The sequence below is a fragment of the Chenopodium quinoa genome, unplaced genomic scaffold (assembly GCF_001683475.1).
Source record: "Chenopodium quinoa cultivar QQ74 unplaced genomic scaffold, ASM168347v1, whole genome shotgun sequence".
In the NCBI taxonomy this organism is placed as follows: domain Eukaryota; kingdom Viridiplantae; phylum Streptophyta; class Magnoliopsida; order Caryophyllales; family Amaranthaceae; genus Chenopodium; species Chenopodium quinoa.
In genome coordinates, this window is record NW_018744887.1 from 341,925 (window position 1) to 356,003 (window position 14,079).

The window sequence follows — 14,079 nt, forward strand, 5'->3', positions numbered from 1 at the left end:
GGATTTGACTCTGGCGCCAGGCGACACTCTTGTCGCTAGGCGCCAAAGCCAAATCGCGGCGCCGACCTCTGTTTGCTGGCGCCAAGTTCTTCCAATACCGAGCCAGAAATATGCGTTCTAATTTTGACTAGTTCTTAGCACTGTTTGCTCGATCCTACTTTCTTATTGAGTTTTTATCGTTTTTCAGAAACCATATGTGTTCTACATATGAACATAACCCTCTGGGAATTCATGCTCCATCTACCTGATTAAACGCTCTGTGCAACAAAGGGTACATCCGAGAATATTGAATTCACCAAAACATGGAAGCGAGTTTTTAATTCGCGGTGTCCCATCCACTCACGCCAACCCTTTAAAAGGTAAGGCTTCCGCACGGTGCATCCGGACAATTAACCATGACCCTCTTTGACTAACGTATATCCTGAATTTTAGAGAACTAGAGCCATGGTTAGGTTGCTAACTCATTGCATCATATTGTGCCTATTTGCCTACTTGTGTATCTCTTACTTGTGCATACTTATTATGTGACTAAGCTAACCGTTTGGTTTGACTTGTGCTTGTAAATACGTCTTAATAAACTAATTAATGACTAAAGGACTTTGCTTAATTAAGTAATTTATTTATTTGATCTACTACCTCCGTTTCATGTTTTTTGCAACTTTAGGGTATTATTTGTGAGACATAAAATATTCTAAAGTTGAAAAAAATATGAAACGAAGGTAGTAATAAATATGTCTAAAATCGAGTCATAGTTCCTTTAAATCAACCCGGATTTTTATTCCCGTATACTGCACAAGCGTCAACTTGTTTTGGTCATAGCTGGAGTTCTAGAAAGAACTACGAGTCGTACAACCTATGGATCTGTAGCCCCGAGTTTTATCTTTAACTAGAGCATACCCGTTCTTTGCACGGGATACATTATATTTGAAAGAAATCTATTTAAAGTGAAATGTTGGTGGTTATTGCTTATTGGTATTCCTTGAAAAAAATTACAAAAAATAAAATCAAAAAATAGTGGGATCAATAGAATTTTAGGATTGGGGATTTGGGAGATTGTGGTGAATTGACTCTACAATTATAATATAGATTTGGCGTTTGTTTCATTCAAATCAGAGTCACAGATCAAAAGTTATGACTAAAATACCACATCCTGTTCAGTTTAATGCATATACGTTAAGTCTTAATTTAGTTTTTGCTTGAGTCTAGTCACATAGTCTAGCCACATGGTCATGACACGAGTCTTAACATATCACTTGCACTCACAATAAAGCACCCACTAATATATATGTCACCATGACCATATCTTAGGTTCATGCATGAGTCGTTTTTTTCCGTCATTTGAGTTGGGGGTACATTCTATTCCTAATTTTTTTTTATCTCTCCATCTACTTCATCTTTCCATTATCTACATGCTTTCTCCATATCACAACCTTCATTCTTCCTACCTTCTTCCATCCATGCATGTTGAATCGAGTTTGAGTCATGTGATTGAAAAAAAAAATGAGAGTAATGATGAAACAAATGCACAAGGCAAGCCTCTCACCAAGATTTCATGCTTTCTTCTTTTTTTTCAAACTCTTTCCCCAATAAGTCTAGCATAGGCACACTTCATCCTCCTTGAATTTATTTCTTAGATTTTGATTTTTACCGTTCACTTTTTAAATAAAATGAGCATTTATTTCCTTGCACATGATCATTACATTGCATTAAAAAAAAATTAAAAAAAAAAAAATCCATGTCAAACTAAGCACAAGGTATACCAATGATTTGAGGCACCCCTTGTAGCCACATCATATTGCCTTTCACCTTTCTAAATTCTAATTTACAGCCCTTTCTTCATAAACCACTTTGAGCCTCGTCTAACGATAGACCCTTCATTTTTCAACCTACATCTACCTAACTTTGGGATGGGATTGTGTGCAACTTATGCAATTTTCAATTTCATAAAAAGCTTGAGTGACTTCAAAAGATTAAAAATAGCAAACTAAATAAATAAATAAATCAATAAATAATAATAATAATAATAATAATAATAATAATAATAATAATAATAATAATAATAATAATAAGTGTATAAAAGGGCAAGTGTTCCAATGTCTTTGATATGAAAATGTCTTCGATATGAACACGTCTCAGATTGCGTCTCTTATCGAGTGCTCGGTACCGTGCCTAAGAAACATGAATGCCAAGTGAGTGATATACCGCATGATCGGGATTGCCCACACTTATAAAAATAAAAATAAAATGCAATAGTAAAAAAAAAGAGCAAAAAAAAAAGAGCAAAAAAAAAAAAAAAAAAAAAAAAAAAAGAGCTCAAAAGTGAGAAAACTCAAGCATAATAATACAAAGATCCAAAAGCAAGGTTGCACACTTTGGGGGGCTTATATAGGGTCTTGAGCCTTTTATCCCCTTCTTCTTCAACCTTTAGCCTAACCACGTTACAACCCTTAAAAAGACCTTTTTGAGGTATACACGCACTTGTGCGAGGTTCGGCTAGAGCTACGTTCAGCCTGATTCCTAACGGACACGTAGGCAACCTCACATTGAAGTGCGGCCGTAATAAACATGCATTCACATTCACATTCACACATCATCCCCTATGCTCATTCCTATCTATTTAGAGTTAGACTTGGGGGCTTGATCCCTACATCATTAGCTTACCTAGCCCAAGAGTCACCATCATTTGACTCTTTTCAATATCTTTTTCCACACACTTAGCCCTTGCAGTCTAACTTTAGTATCACTTTCACACACCGCACAGATACATGACCAAATATACTTTCCCTTAGGAACCCTTTGTCATGAAATCTTAACATAACGCTGAAGCATGCCTTGTCATGTCAAAATCGCTCATCAATCATCTTTGCATCACGAAGTATGAAGTGCTTAGCCTCCGTGCCTAAGTTACCCAAATACTTTCATCATTGAGTCAACAATTGAGATAGCCTAGAATGGATTAATCCTTGCACCTTGAGAGACAGCATCAAACGCATATATTTGACTAAGCTCATTCAACATGCACCTTCTCAAACACTTTGATTCTTTTTTCGTGTTTTTCTTTTTCGGGAGAAAGTCGGTACCCTCCACAAAAATGACGGAAAATTTTTGCTTTTTTGCATTTTCAAGTCCCACGATCACAATACAATGCACACACGAGTCATGTACACGTTGAGTCATATCATGATATCACCTTTATTTGAGTCTAACACATGTGTCAAACACTTTGAGTCGAGTCAACCTCGAGTCAATCACATCGAGTCAAGTTCATACCTTGAGTCATGACAAGTCAATGAGTCAAGCAACACTAAGTCTTAGGTCAACCCTAAAGAAAGATAAGCAAAGACATATGGTCAAAGATATAAATGCAGGTGCATCCCAGCAAACAAGGACATTCCCGCATTTTTTTCGAAAAAACCGCAAATATGATACAGGAGATTCCTCCAAGATAAGAGGAGTTACATGGATCAGTAAATTAGAGAGGAAGAGCTTTAATTTACAAAAGATTTGAGCGGATTTGGTTGAAAGGAAACGACCAAGCTCAAAGTTCGGAGCAAAACCAAGCAACAGCAGCAGCAAGAGCAGAATAGGGAAGACCCGACTCCAGCACCAGACGACAGGATGTCGTATGGCAACAAAATATGGCGTCTGGCGACAAAGTTCAGCGCCTGGCACTAGATCCCAACGTCTGGCGACAGAGTTAATTCTTGGTGCCAGCGATATTTCACCAGCGACAGAGCTCGAAGCCTCTCAGAATGGTTATTTCGACCTCATAAAGCAATTTCGGGTTCCTTGGTACGCCAGTTAGCCCCTATAAGCAAAATGACATGATTAGTAGGTCGGCTCGATTACAATCGTAGTAAGTGATTAACCTGACAGAAAATTGTCTCACGCTCATTACAAGCACCAACGTATCGGTTTAAAAACAAGCACTTAAATGACAATATTTCCAAATACCTATTGTCGCGCATTCTTCTTAAACGACAATTTTTCCAAAAATTGGATTGTCATCCCCAAGTGACAATATTTCCAAAAATGGATTGTCGTGCATCTTCTTCAACGACAATTTTTCCAAAATTGGATTGTCATCTCTGGCAAAGTTTCCAAGCTTGGATTGTCGTGCTCCTTCTCTGTTGGAAATTTTTTTCAAGTTCGGATTGTCATCGCTACAAGTTTTCCGAGATTGGATTGTCATACACCCAGTTCCCTATGACAAAATTTCCCAAAGGATTGTTGGACTCTATTCGTCATAAATTTCGGTAAAGGTTCCTCAACGTGGATTGTCATTCATTTCAGTAAGTGGCAAATTTTCCCGAAGTGGATTGTCGGTAGACTCTTTTTTGCAAATGTTCCAAGACGCGGATTGTCAATTGTGGCAATATTTTCCTAAGAGGATTGTCGCATAGCGTTGGAAAATTTCCACGGTGGATTTCTTTCAAGAGTTATATTTCAAGATGTGGATTGTCGATTGTAGCAAAGTTCTTATGACAGATTGTTACGAAGCATTAGCAACTTTTCCCAAAATTGGATTTTGGCAAATTTTCCAAGATACGAATTGTCGCTTCATCGTGGCAACATTTCCAAGGATGGATTGTTACAAAGCATTGACAACTTTCCCTAAATCAGATTGTCATACATCATACAAGAGTTGTGTTGGCAACTATTCCCAAAGAAAAGACGATTGTCATCACATCAAAATTAAAGCACCGATATACTGGTTCACAAGCAGCAAAGCGCCGACGTACTGGCATGGGAGCATTAAGGATCAACAAGTAGTGATCTTTTCGAAGACTATCACAACGGAAATTGGAGGCAGTTACAGGCGTAGCAGTATTCAGGCGGTATTCTCTAGCTTGCGGAAGATCGTTACAACAAATCGGTTACCTCTAGAGACGTGTGCTCGACGGTGCAAGATACGCGTTTCTTAACTCTTTTATCTGTTTAACTAATGCTAGTTTGCAGGTATTGGCGTTACAAGAATGATTTAGCATCGCAGAACGTTCTGAATCATTCTCCGTCCCTATCGCTACTTTGACTTTTGTTTTCGAAACTTAAATTTCTCCAAACTCAGTCAAAGTGGGGGCTTCTGTAGACACCCAAATGTGTCTCCCCAAAACCAAACCCAGTGATGAATACCTTTCATTTCATTTGATTATCGAGCAAAACAAAAGTGTGAAAATTCTAGTGATGAGGATGTTTATCTGTTCTTTCTGTTTTTTGAAAAAAAAAAATTCTTTTCTTACCTTATTTATGAAAAAAGTGCATTCTAGTTTAGTTTGGTCCATGATATGGGTCCAATAATGGTGTAATTAGATGGGGCTTGAAAATACTTTTCCAACGATATATTATAATGAGGAAATTATGGCCAAAATACTAAACTGGGCTCGAACCGGATCTTACCTACGACCCAATGATCATGTGGAGGGTCCAAAGGTCTAATCCTATTCCTAAACTAATTAGGATCAATTAGAAGCTTCTATAAGTTTCTAAAAGATCTTAATTATCCTTTTTGAAAAGATAAGATTAAAGAATTTGAGTTAAATAAAAACTTTCCTTTTTCTTAAATCCTAATTCTATTCGAATTTAAATATGTTCAAAGACAGTCAGATTTTATTTTAGTGCCTCATAATCTTTATCCAAATCGTATATGGTAGGGTAGATCTTGAAATTATCTTTCCAATGATATATTATAATATTAAATCCGAGCTATAACGAAAAAGATATGAATTAGATATGAAACTCTATCCAAACCTGACACCCTTCCACTATTTTGGCTATATATTTTTATCTACAAAATATTTTAATCTGATTCTAATTGGGTTGGAAAGTAGACTTCAATAGCTTTCTAACGACATATCATATGCCCTTATTTGGGCTTCTAGATCAAAAGATATGATAAAAACAAAATCCGCAAAAACTGTTGTCCATCGAGTTTTATTTCCATTCGAATTCGGATTCTTTTCTTATTCTTCGAATCTCTTTTTTCTCTATAAACAGAGGTCATAGATCCCCTTTTTAAATCACCAACTCTCATCAATAATTTCTTGATTCTCTCTCTCTTTCTAGCCTAACTTTTTACAAACACAATTCTTCACACATTAGCACTAGACAAACCTAGCATAATTAGAAGTTGTCTTCGCCTAGACGTGAAAGGTTTGATATTTTTGAGGGTTTGGTCCCAAATCTCTATTTCAATTAATTAATTTAATTGTTGTTTTATTATTTTCCTCGAAGTTACTAACGCGTGTATTTTGTTATTAGAAAGAGATACAAGACATCCAAGTAAGTACTTTAATTGATTTATTGGTATTATGATATAGAAATCATGTCTAGATCGTTATTATGATTCCTAATGTCATGTTAGGGTGTTTTGATCTTCCTAGTATTATTATGTTTAGGGTAACAACTATAATTTCTAATATCAAATATGACAATTGTGATTCCTGCGATGCTTCCTATTTTCTTTCCTAATACTCATGTTAGTATCATGTTAGGGTTAAAGCTTTGATTTTTATTGTTTAGCGACATGGTAGGGTTTGTTATTAATTCTGTTAGTATCAGGACTGGGATCTTGCCATTAATATTATGCTTTAATATGATTTTGATTATTGTTATAATTGTTATGATTATTATTATGTTACTTGATTATATTTATTATATTGCTTGATCACACCTTTTATGCATGTTTAAAAGGAATTGGTACTTGTAATCACGCTTAATAAAATAATAAATAATCTTGTTTAGGGTTAATTTGATTATAATTCAAGTGATGACCAATAATAGTTTTGCATTAATATTCAACCAACATAGATAAACAGGTTTAGGGTAATCCTATTGATTGCATGTTAGTCAGAAAGCGCATATGAATACGATTAGAATAAAGTAAAGGCCTATTATTAGGGCAGGTTCAATCTTTTTTAGGTTGGATTTGTACCTTCATCCCCGAACTACCAGTCATGATTCCAGACCTATTGGAGTTGACGATCTCCTGGATCTTTAAGGGGTGTAACCTTCACCTTGTGAACGGTTTATAAGTTCATAAAACTTGTTGGCAACTCTTTTGCTCTAGCTTCTTTCCCTTTGGACGCCACCATGCTTAAGTGTATGATCACAGTGGGGTTCAAGCGCTTGAAATATTCCCTACAATGGGGTGTAACCTTCACAGATCAATCGTTGTTGCCTTTGTTATCCCTTATTCGTGGTTGCCTTAAATGATCCGTGAATAGTTTACAAGTTTCTTAAAAAATTGTTGGCGGCTACCTACTTTTCTTGTCCCTAATCGTATATGTCAATTCCCATTTCCTATGAGTCCCAAGCATATTCACCACATGGTTAACATAGGCACACCTCAAACGATGCCTACAAGGCCTCTGCATCAGTTTTCCAGGTATACAATTCAATGAAAAAGCAAACCCAATACTTCCCATGAACAAATTTGAACATTTTGAACTATACCCAGAAAAGTAATTATACTCAATACTCAATACATTTCTGATCAAATTACAGTGCCATCCGTCTTTATTTAGGTGCTTTATGGGACTGATACCATTTCTGGAAAAACTCGGCTCCGATTCTTCAGTATCATCAAACCTAGGTTAGGCATCTGATTCTGTTGAAGGTGTTGCTTCAAATTGGGACTTAAATCATCTCAAGAAGTTACATTGTTCCTTGCTTTCATTTGAGACATTGGACTCTACTGGTATATTGGTGCTCGGCTACATATTGGAATGTGTTTTTCATGCCTTCCTTGGGTATGACCTTTCAGTTTCAAGCTCATGTGATAATAATCTGTCATATTGGTTCTTCTGTGTAAATTCTAGTCTTTTCAGTGAGTGAATTCAACGTATCATTTAATTTTGTAAAGCATTCCCCTTAAATAATCTATCTTTAGATAATTATTACCTGTCATAGTTAAAACATCCCTTCAATTAACAAATTACGTATAAAATTCATCTCACAAACTTAATCTGTCAAACCTGAAGTATACACAGTGCATAATATGGACAGTAACAGCAAACATGATCACAACCAAATTAAACAAATCAAAACGAAACATAACTAACATGAGCAATGGAATATGATATTTTCACAAATAACCTAAATTCGAGGAAATGGATATCAATGATAAGAATCAATGGTACAAGCTTCACCAGTATTCAGCTAACACTTTCCTTATCCAATACCAAACTAGGCTACTATCTATGCATCACATAACCTTGATTAAAAAGTCAAAGAAAACAACAATAATCAAAATTCAATTTCTGCAAAAAAATATTAGGAGAACAAAATTTTAAAAATCGATCATTACCAGAGGCTAGACTTACATGACTAGTCACAAGGTCCTAATAAATACTCTCATCCCTGCAAAACCATGCAAACCAAGTCAGAACAAAGATCAAACTTAGTTCTTTTTTCTCCACCTTATATGGAAGCCACTACAGTCGCTCAACAAAGGAGCTTAAAGGAGCATCATTCAACAACTCCACATAATTTCTATGCTCTCAAGTCCCAAATCAATTTTGTATCCCGACATTGGAGCAAGGCATGAATGAAATATTCACACGATGCCCCACACATCTGACAAGTGCAATCCATTGTGACATTACGATAGTGTAAGCTTTGGTCAGCATTTAGATGGTGTTAGCCAAGAAGAACCAAATTATCTACTCAAATCAGTTTCAAGATTAAAATAGCAGTGCAAGCAACACCTTGAATTTTGGGTTGTTTGTCATGTGTGTGTGTGTGTGTGTGTGTGTCTATCAGTGTAAGAGGCAACATACACTGGGCAAAGGTCTGCTGCCTTTGTAGGTTGGAAGTCACCTGCTCCATATTGAAAAGTGTAGTCTGCTACTAAATAATCCATGCACACAATTATATACCAAATTCAGTCACCAACATCAACTCAAAAGTAACTACCATTAACTCAAAAGTAAATAAAACTAAATAATAAATTCCTCCATGAATTTCACAAAACTAAATTATAAAACTCAGAAGATGTGCAGGAATTTCATAGCTGAAAGATTTGAACCATTGTTGACCTTCTCATCTGATTTTCATAGGGCCTTGCTGAGCAACAACCTTTGTGTTGAAGTCGCAAAACAACCTGTGTTTCACTCTCTTCCATAGGATTAAAACAGCCAGCTAGATAAGTACCATACTAAGCAATAACCTGTATTGCAGTCGCAAAAGAAATATAAAACTAGAATTAGCAACAAGACAATATATGCAGTGTATTTAGTGAAATCTTATAGATAAAGTTGCACCTGGGCAATTGACAATAACAAAATGAGCAAAGACAACATTAGCAACTTCAAAACAGTGGCTAAGACCAGATGAAATTTCCAGTATAGAAGCCTAAGACAAAAGTATCGATTGAAGCCATAATTTTAGAACATCAAATACAAAACCCTTAAAATCAGTCAAATTTGAAGAAAACCTCAATCGAACAAATAAGAAAAATAAATCAAATTATACATAATTCAAACTAATTATTATTTCCAAAAGACATAATATGAAACTATAAAAATACCAAATCAAATATCTGATTATCAAAAACGCAGATAAAAATTAATCAAAAAAAAAAATGGTGAAACCTAACTTCAACAAAACAGATCGCAAATCGATAAAAAAAATTCACAAAATCACAAAAAGTATAATAAATAAAAAAGAGTTACCTCAAACAGTGATGAAAATCAAAGAATCACAGCAACAAAATTGATCAGCGAAGAACAAAATCCCTATTTCGATTCAAGTGAAACGAAAATACAGAGAGACTTGAGAGTAGAGAGAGAAAGAGCAAAGAAAAGAGAGAGAGAAACAAAAGAGTTGCGAAAAGAGCAGGAGAAGGGTCATTTAACTGGCAAAATTATCAAAATGCCCTTAATGAAATTGAAAAAGGCGGGTGAAACACAAGCTGTCAGATTGAGAGCAATTAAGGATCACGATGAATTCCTAGTTCCTATTTTATGCCTATATATATATATGAACCTATATATATATATGAACCAAGTCTAATAATAGGAACTAGGAACTCATCTGAATCGTTGATCGCGCTCAATCTAACAGCTCATATTGTACCCGCCTCATTAAGGGCATTTTTGTAATTTCACGCGTTGAATGACTTTCTTTCTAACTCATGCGCCACTTCATTTTCTTTCACTCTCTTCTTTACACTTTCTCTCTCTTCCTGCGTTTTCTCTCTCTTCTGCAGTTTTCCTTTGCAATTCAATTCTTGAATTTGTTCTTCAATGTTCATTTGCTCGTGATTTCAAGACAAGTATGTAATTTGATTTTGTTTTCTTTGTTCTTTTTATTCAATTAGGGTTTGTATTTTGAGTTTTTATTATGATTAATTTGCGATTTGCGTTTGTTTAATCTGAATAATGGTTTATATATATATATATATATATATTTGATTCAATTTTTTTTTCAGTACTTCTGATCCCTAATTTAGTTCCTCCCTCATATTTATTCGTTTGGTTTATATATGATTCGATCTTTGTTGTTGGTTTTTTATGAACAAGTAAGTTAATTTGATTTTGATTATTGTTTTTGAATTTGGTTTAATTCGAATTTTTAATATTATGTTATTTCAATTGCGAAAACTAGGGTTTTCACAATTTCTAATTGGGTATTTGTGATTAATTTGTATTTTCTCTTTAATTTCTAATCAGATAAAAAATTTCGTGCTGTTTTGGTTGCAATTTTATGATCTGTTGCTATTCTTTGTGCAATGACATATAATTTTTGAGTTTTTGAAAAGTGCAATGCATTTCTAATTGTTTTCCAGGGGATAATTCAATGGTGAAATGGATCATCAGGGATATGCTTTGGGTGGTTGGATAATAATTTACTTTTGGATAATTTCTTTTAATAAAATCTTATTTACTTTTATGAGTTTTTGTTTTACTTTTATGCCTTGAGTTCACATCGCGATTTGTGAGGCAATAGTATCTTATTCAATGTATTGATGTAGTGGAAATGGCTTATAGTTCGCTGGTACATTAATCTCTGCTTGTATGAAATGTATGATAGTATAGCTTGCATTCTTGACTATGAGTTATGTCTTGGAGAAAGCTTATTGTGTTAGCTTGTACGTTCTTAACATTGATTATTGTTGTTGTTATGCATTTCTATCAGAATTTCACTTTACTAAGGCTTCAGTTTATTGATAAAGGTGGTTTGGGGAATTGGGGGTTTTACCTTGTGTTGGATTTTTAAAGTGGGCTATTAGTGGCTTAGTGCATGTAGCTTTTGGGATCTGCAAACCTTCAATCTACTATACCATGGAATCTACTAATGATAGAACATACTAAGAAATGTGCGTAATGAATGATACATTGCTTATATATCTTAAGTAAGACTATCCACACTTTGACCCTTGACATATTGATAAGGTATTTCTGGGATGCCTTTTGGAGATGTGGGATTATGCTTTACAAATGAGTTATAGGTAATTTAACCTTGGTAAGGTTATGCTTGCCAGTAGCTGATGGTGGTTTATTCTGCTTGTCATGTATCTTCTCCGCATCGCTCTAGTATGTCAGGCATGTTGGATGTATAGAGTATATAAAAAGGGATTATAGGGATCTGAATGCATTTTGAGCATTCCACTACAGTATTGCTGCATTATGTAATGATATTTTAGTCAGTTTTATCTCTAATAATTTTGAAACTTTGTTTATTTTCTGGTTGAGTGTCCTAAGTATCCAGGCTTTTGTATAGCACGACAAAGGAAGGAATATATTCATTTGTTGAAATATTTCATACCCCAAAGCAAGTATGTCAGATCCTTCTATATCTAATACACCGTAGTCTTTTGGGATTTGGACTATGCAAGCATATAGTTTTAGGATCATACCTCCTTTCAAATTAAATTTACTTTTGAGATTGTTTTAATTACTTTTGAGATCGTATTATTTACTTTTGAGATCGTTTTATTTTTCTTATTTACTTTTTGAGTAATTTTCTTTACTTCGACAATATACACTAGCCTACTAGCTCAATAGGTAGAGCATTGTGCAAGTGCACAAAAGATGTGGGTTCGAATCCCACGTAGGTTTATTTATGAGATGAAATTATTTCTTTCAATTATTTGTGTGTATTTCATTCAGTTTACTTTAAAGTCTTTTTCATTCACTTTAGATTCTTTTTTATTTACTTTTAAATACCCCAATCTTCTTGCTAGTTGGAGGTCGTATCTTAATACGAGAGCTTCAGCAATTGCAGGAGAAATGTAGTATGAGCATACTTTCCAGCAGCTACAACCTTATCCAACTCATCCATGATCACTGTCTCAAGCTTAATAGCCCGCCCTACTCAAACATATGCATCCATATCCACCTTCTTGTAGGAGGGCACCACCATGATGTGTGAATAGCACAAGAGTGAGCAGCAGTTGCCTCATTTCCCCTACTTACAGCAACACCCACACGAGTAGCAGCACACAGACTCCAACCCCTAGCAACAGTGCACCCACATGGTCAGATGCAATGGTAGCATTGGAACGATTACAGTAGCAGCTCCAGCATGGCTAGCAGCAGAAACACTCTCTCCACCCCCCCCCCCAACAGCTCCACACACCGGATCAATAATAACAAATTTTTTTACTTCCAATGTATAATATATACTAGCCTATTAGCTCAATAGGTAGAGCATTGTGCAAGTGCACAAAAGATGTGGGTTCGAATCGCACTTAGTTTTATTTATTTTTTTAATTTTTTTTGTATCTACCCTACTTTTGAGAATTTTTTATTTACTTTTAGAATATATCGATTTACTTTTTACTATTTTATATCTACTTTTGAGATATATTAGAGGATGACTTGAAAGTATGATGTAAAAGGTCATGTGTAACAAGTTTCTCTTACTCTTTCTTACTATAAAATACTATGTAATGGTACTTTGGAAAAGTCGATTCATATTGGTTCTGTATCCTGTGTTTGAATTTTGATTTTTTTAAAGCAAATTTTGTTTACTTAAGACATAACTTGCTCTACTTTTGATTACTTTAGATATATTTGGAGGTAGAAATAGAGTTGATGTTGAGTTCTTAACCAATCTTGAAAAAATATGACAACATTTTTAAAGTTTTTCTATGTAATGATAGTCGAGGCCTCCAAACCCAATTAATTGTATGTGTATCTTAGAGCTAATTTTATTTACTTTTTTAGTTATTTTGATATACTTTTGAGGTGTTTTGAATAACTTTAGAATGTTTTGTATTTACTTTTAGAGGTAACCTATGTAGGAATTGAACCTACACCTCTATGCATCCGCATAGTGCTCTACCACTTGAGCCAATAGGTTTACTTTAAAGTCCTTTTTATTCACTTTATATTCTTTTTTATTTACTTTTAGAGACAACAAATGTATTTCTCATTATGAGTTTTTTTTTTTTTGGTTGACAGAAAGCAGCAGCAGATTTTATTACAGAATGCTAGCAGAATCTATCATAACAGCATGCATTACATAAGGAGAAGCCTTCCCAATCCACACTCTCATCTCCACATACTCTCTACTAGCATGAGCAAGTTTATGGGCAGCAAGAAGCCAATAACATTACCATATCTACTTACTAAAGAGAAATAGATATGATTACAAAGACTAGCCCTGGCAATGTACCCAAAACCAGAAACTTCCATAAGAAAAGAGTATAGTTGTTAATTTCAAGGATGACATTGCTACGGCTAGCTTCCATAGCAATTGTTAAGGCATATCTAGCTACAAACGCTTCCGCAACCTCAACCTCAAAGCTACCTTTCATCAAACAACAACCATAATGTCACCCTCACTGTCATGCACAATACCTCCAACACAACATCATTAGTATTGATTGAAATAATCATTGGTGAATTGAAATATAACTCACCGATTGCCATTTTATCACGTTTACCAAACTGTTGCAAAACATCAATTTCAATCATTGCTGCCAAAAATATTTGAAGTTATTATCATTGAGACAACAAAATTAGTATTGATTTTATAGAAGCCAAAGTCAGAGAGGTGCCAAGTCTTGCAAGTACTAGCAGCTGAGGTGCAGCAACCACATTAGCTTTTTCATATTCACCAACCAAATTCATA

General features: G+C 34.8%; 1 long non-coding RNA gene across 3 annotated transcripts; it reads right to left on the reverse strand.

The window, feature by feature from the left end:
• Positions 1-7,417: 7,417 nt before the first annotated feature.
• Positions 7,418-9,914, reverse strand: LOC110705910. 3 transcript variants are annotated; one of them, XR_002508145.1, is made up of 3 exons: positions 9,672-9,914; positions 8,322-9,166; positions 7,418-7,899 (listed from the first exon to the last, which is right to left on the reverse strand). It is a non-coding gene; the product is annotated as an uncharacterized LOC110705910 (long non-coding RNA). The 3 variants fall into 3 exon arrangements; XR_002508144.1 differs by having other exon boundaries at positions 8,306-9,166; XR_002508143.1 differs by having other exon boundaries at positions 7,418-9,166; positions 9,672-9,868.
• Between the last annotated feature and the right edge of the window lie 4,165 nt (positions 9,915-14,079).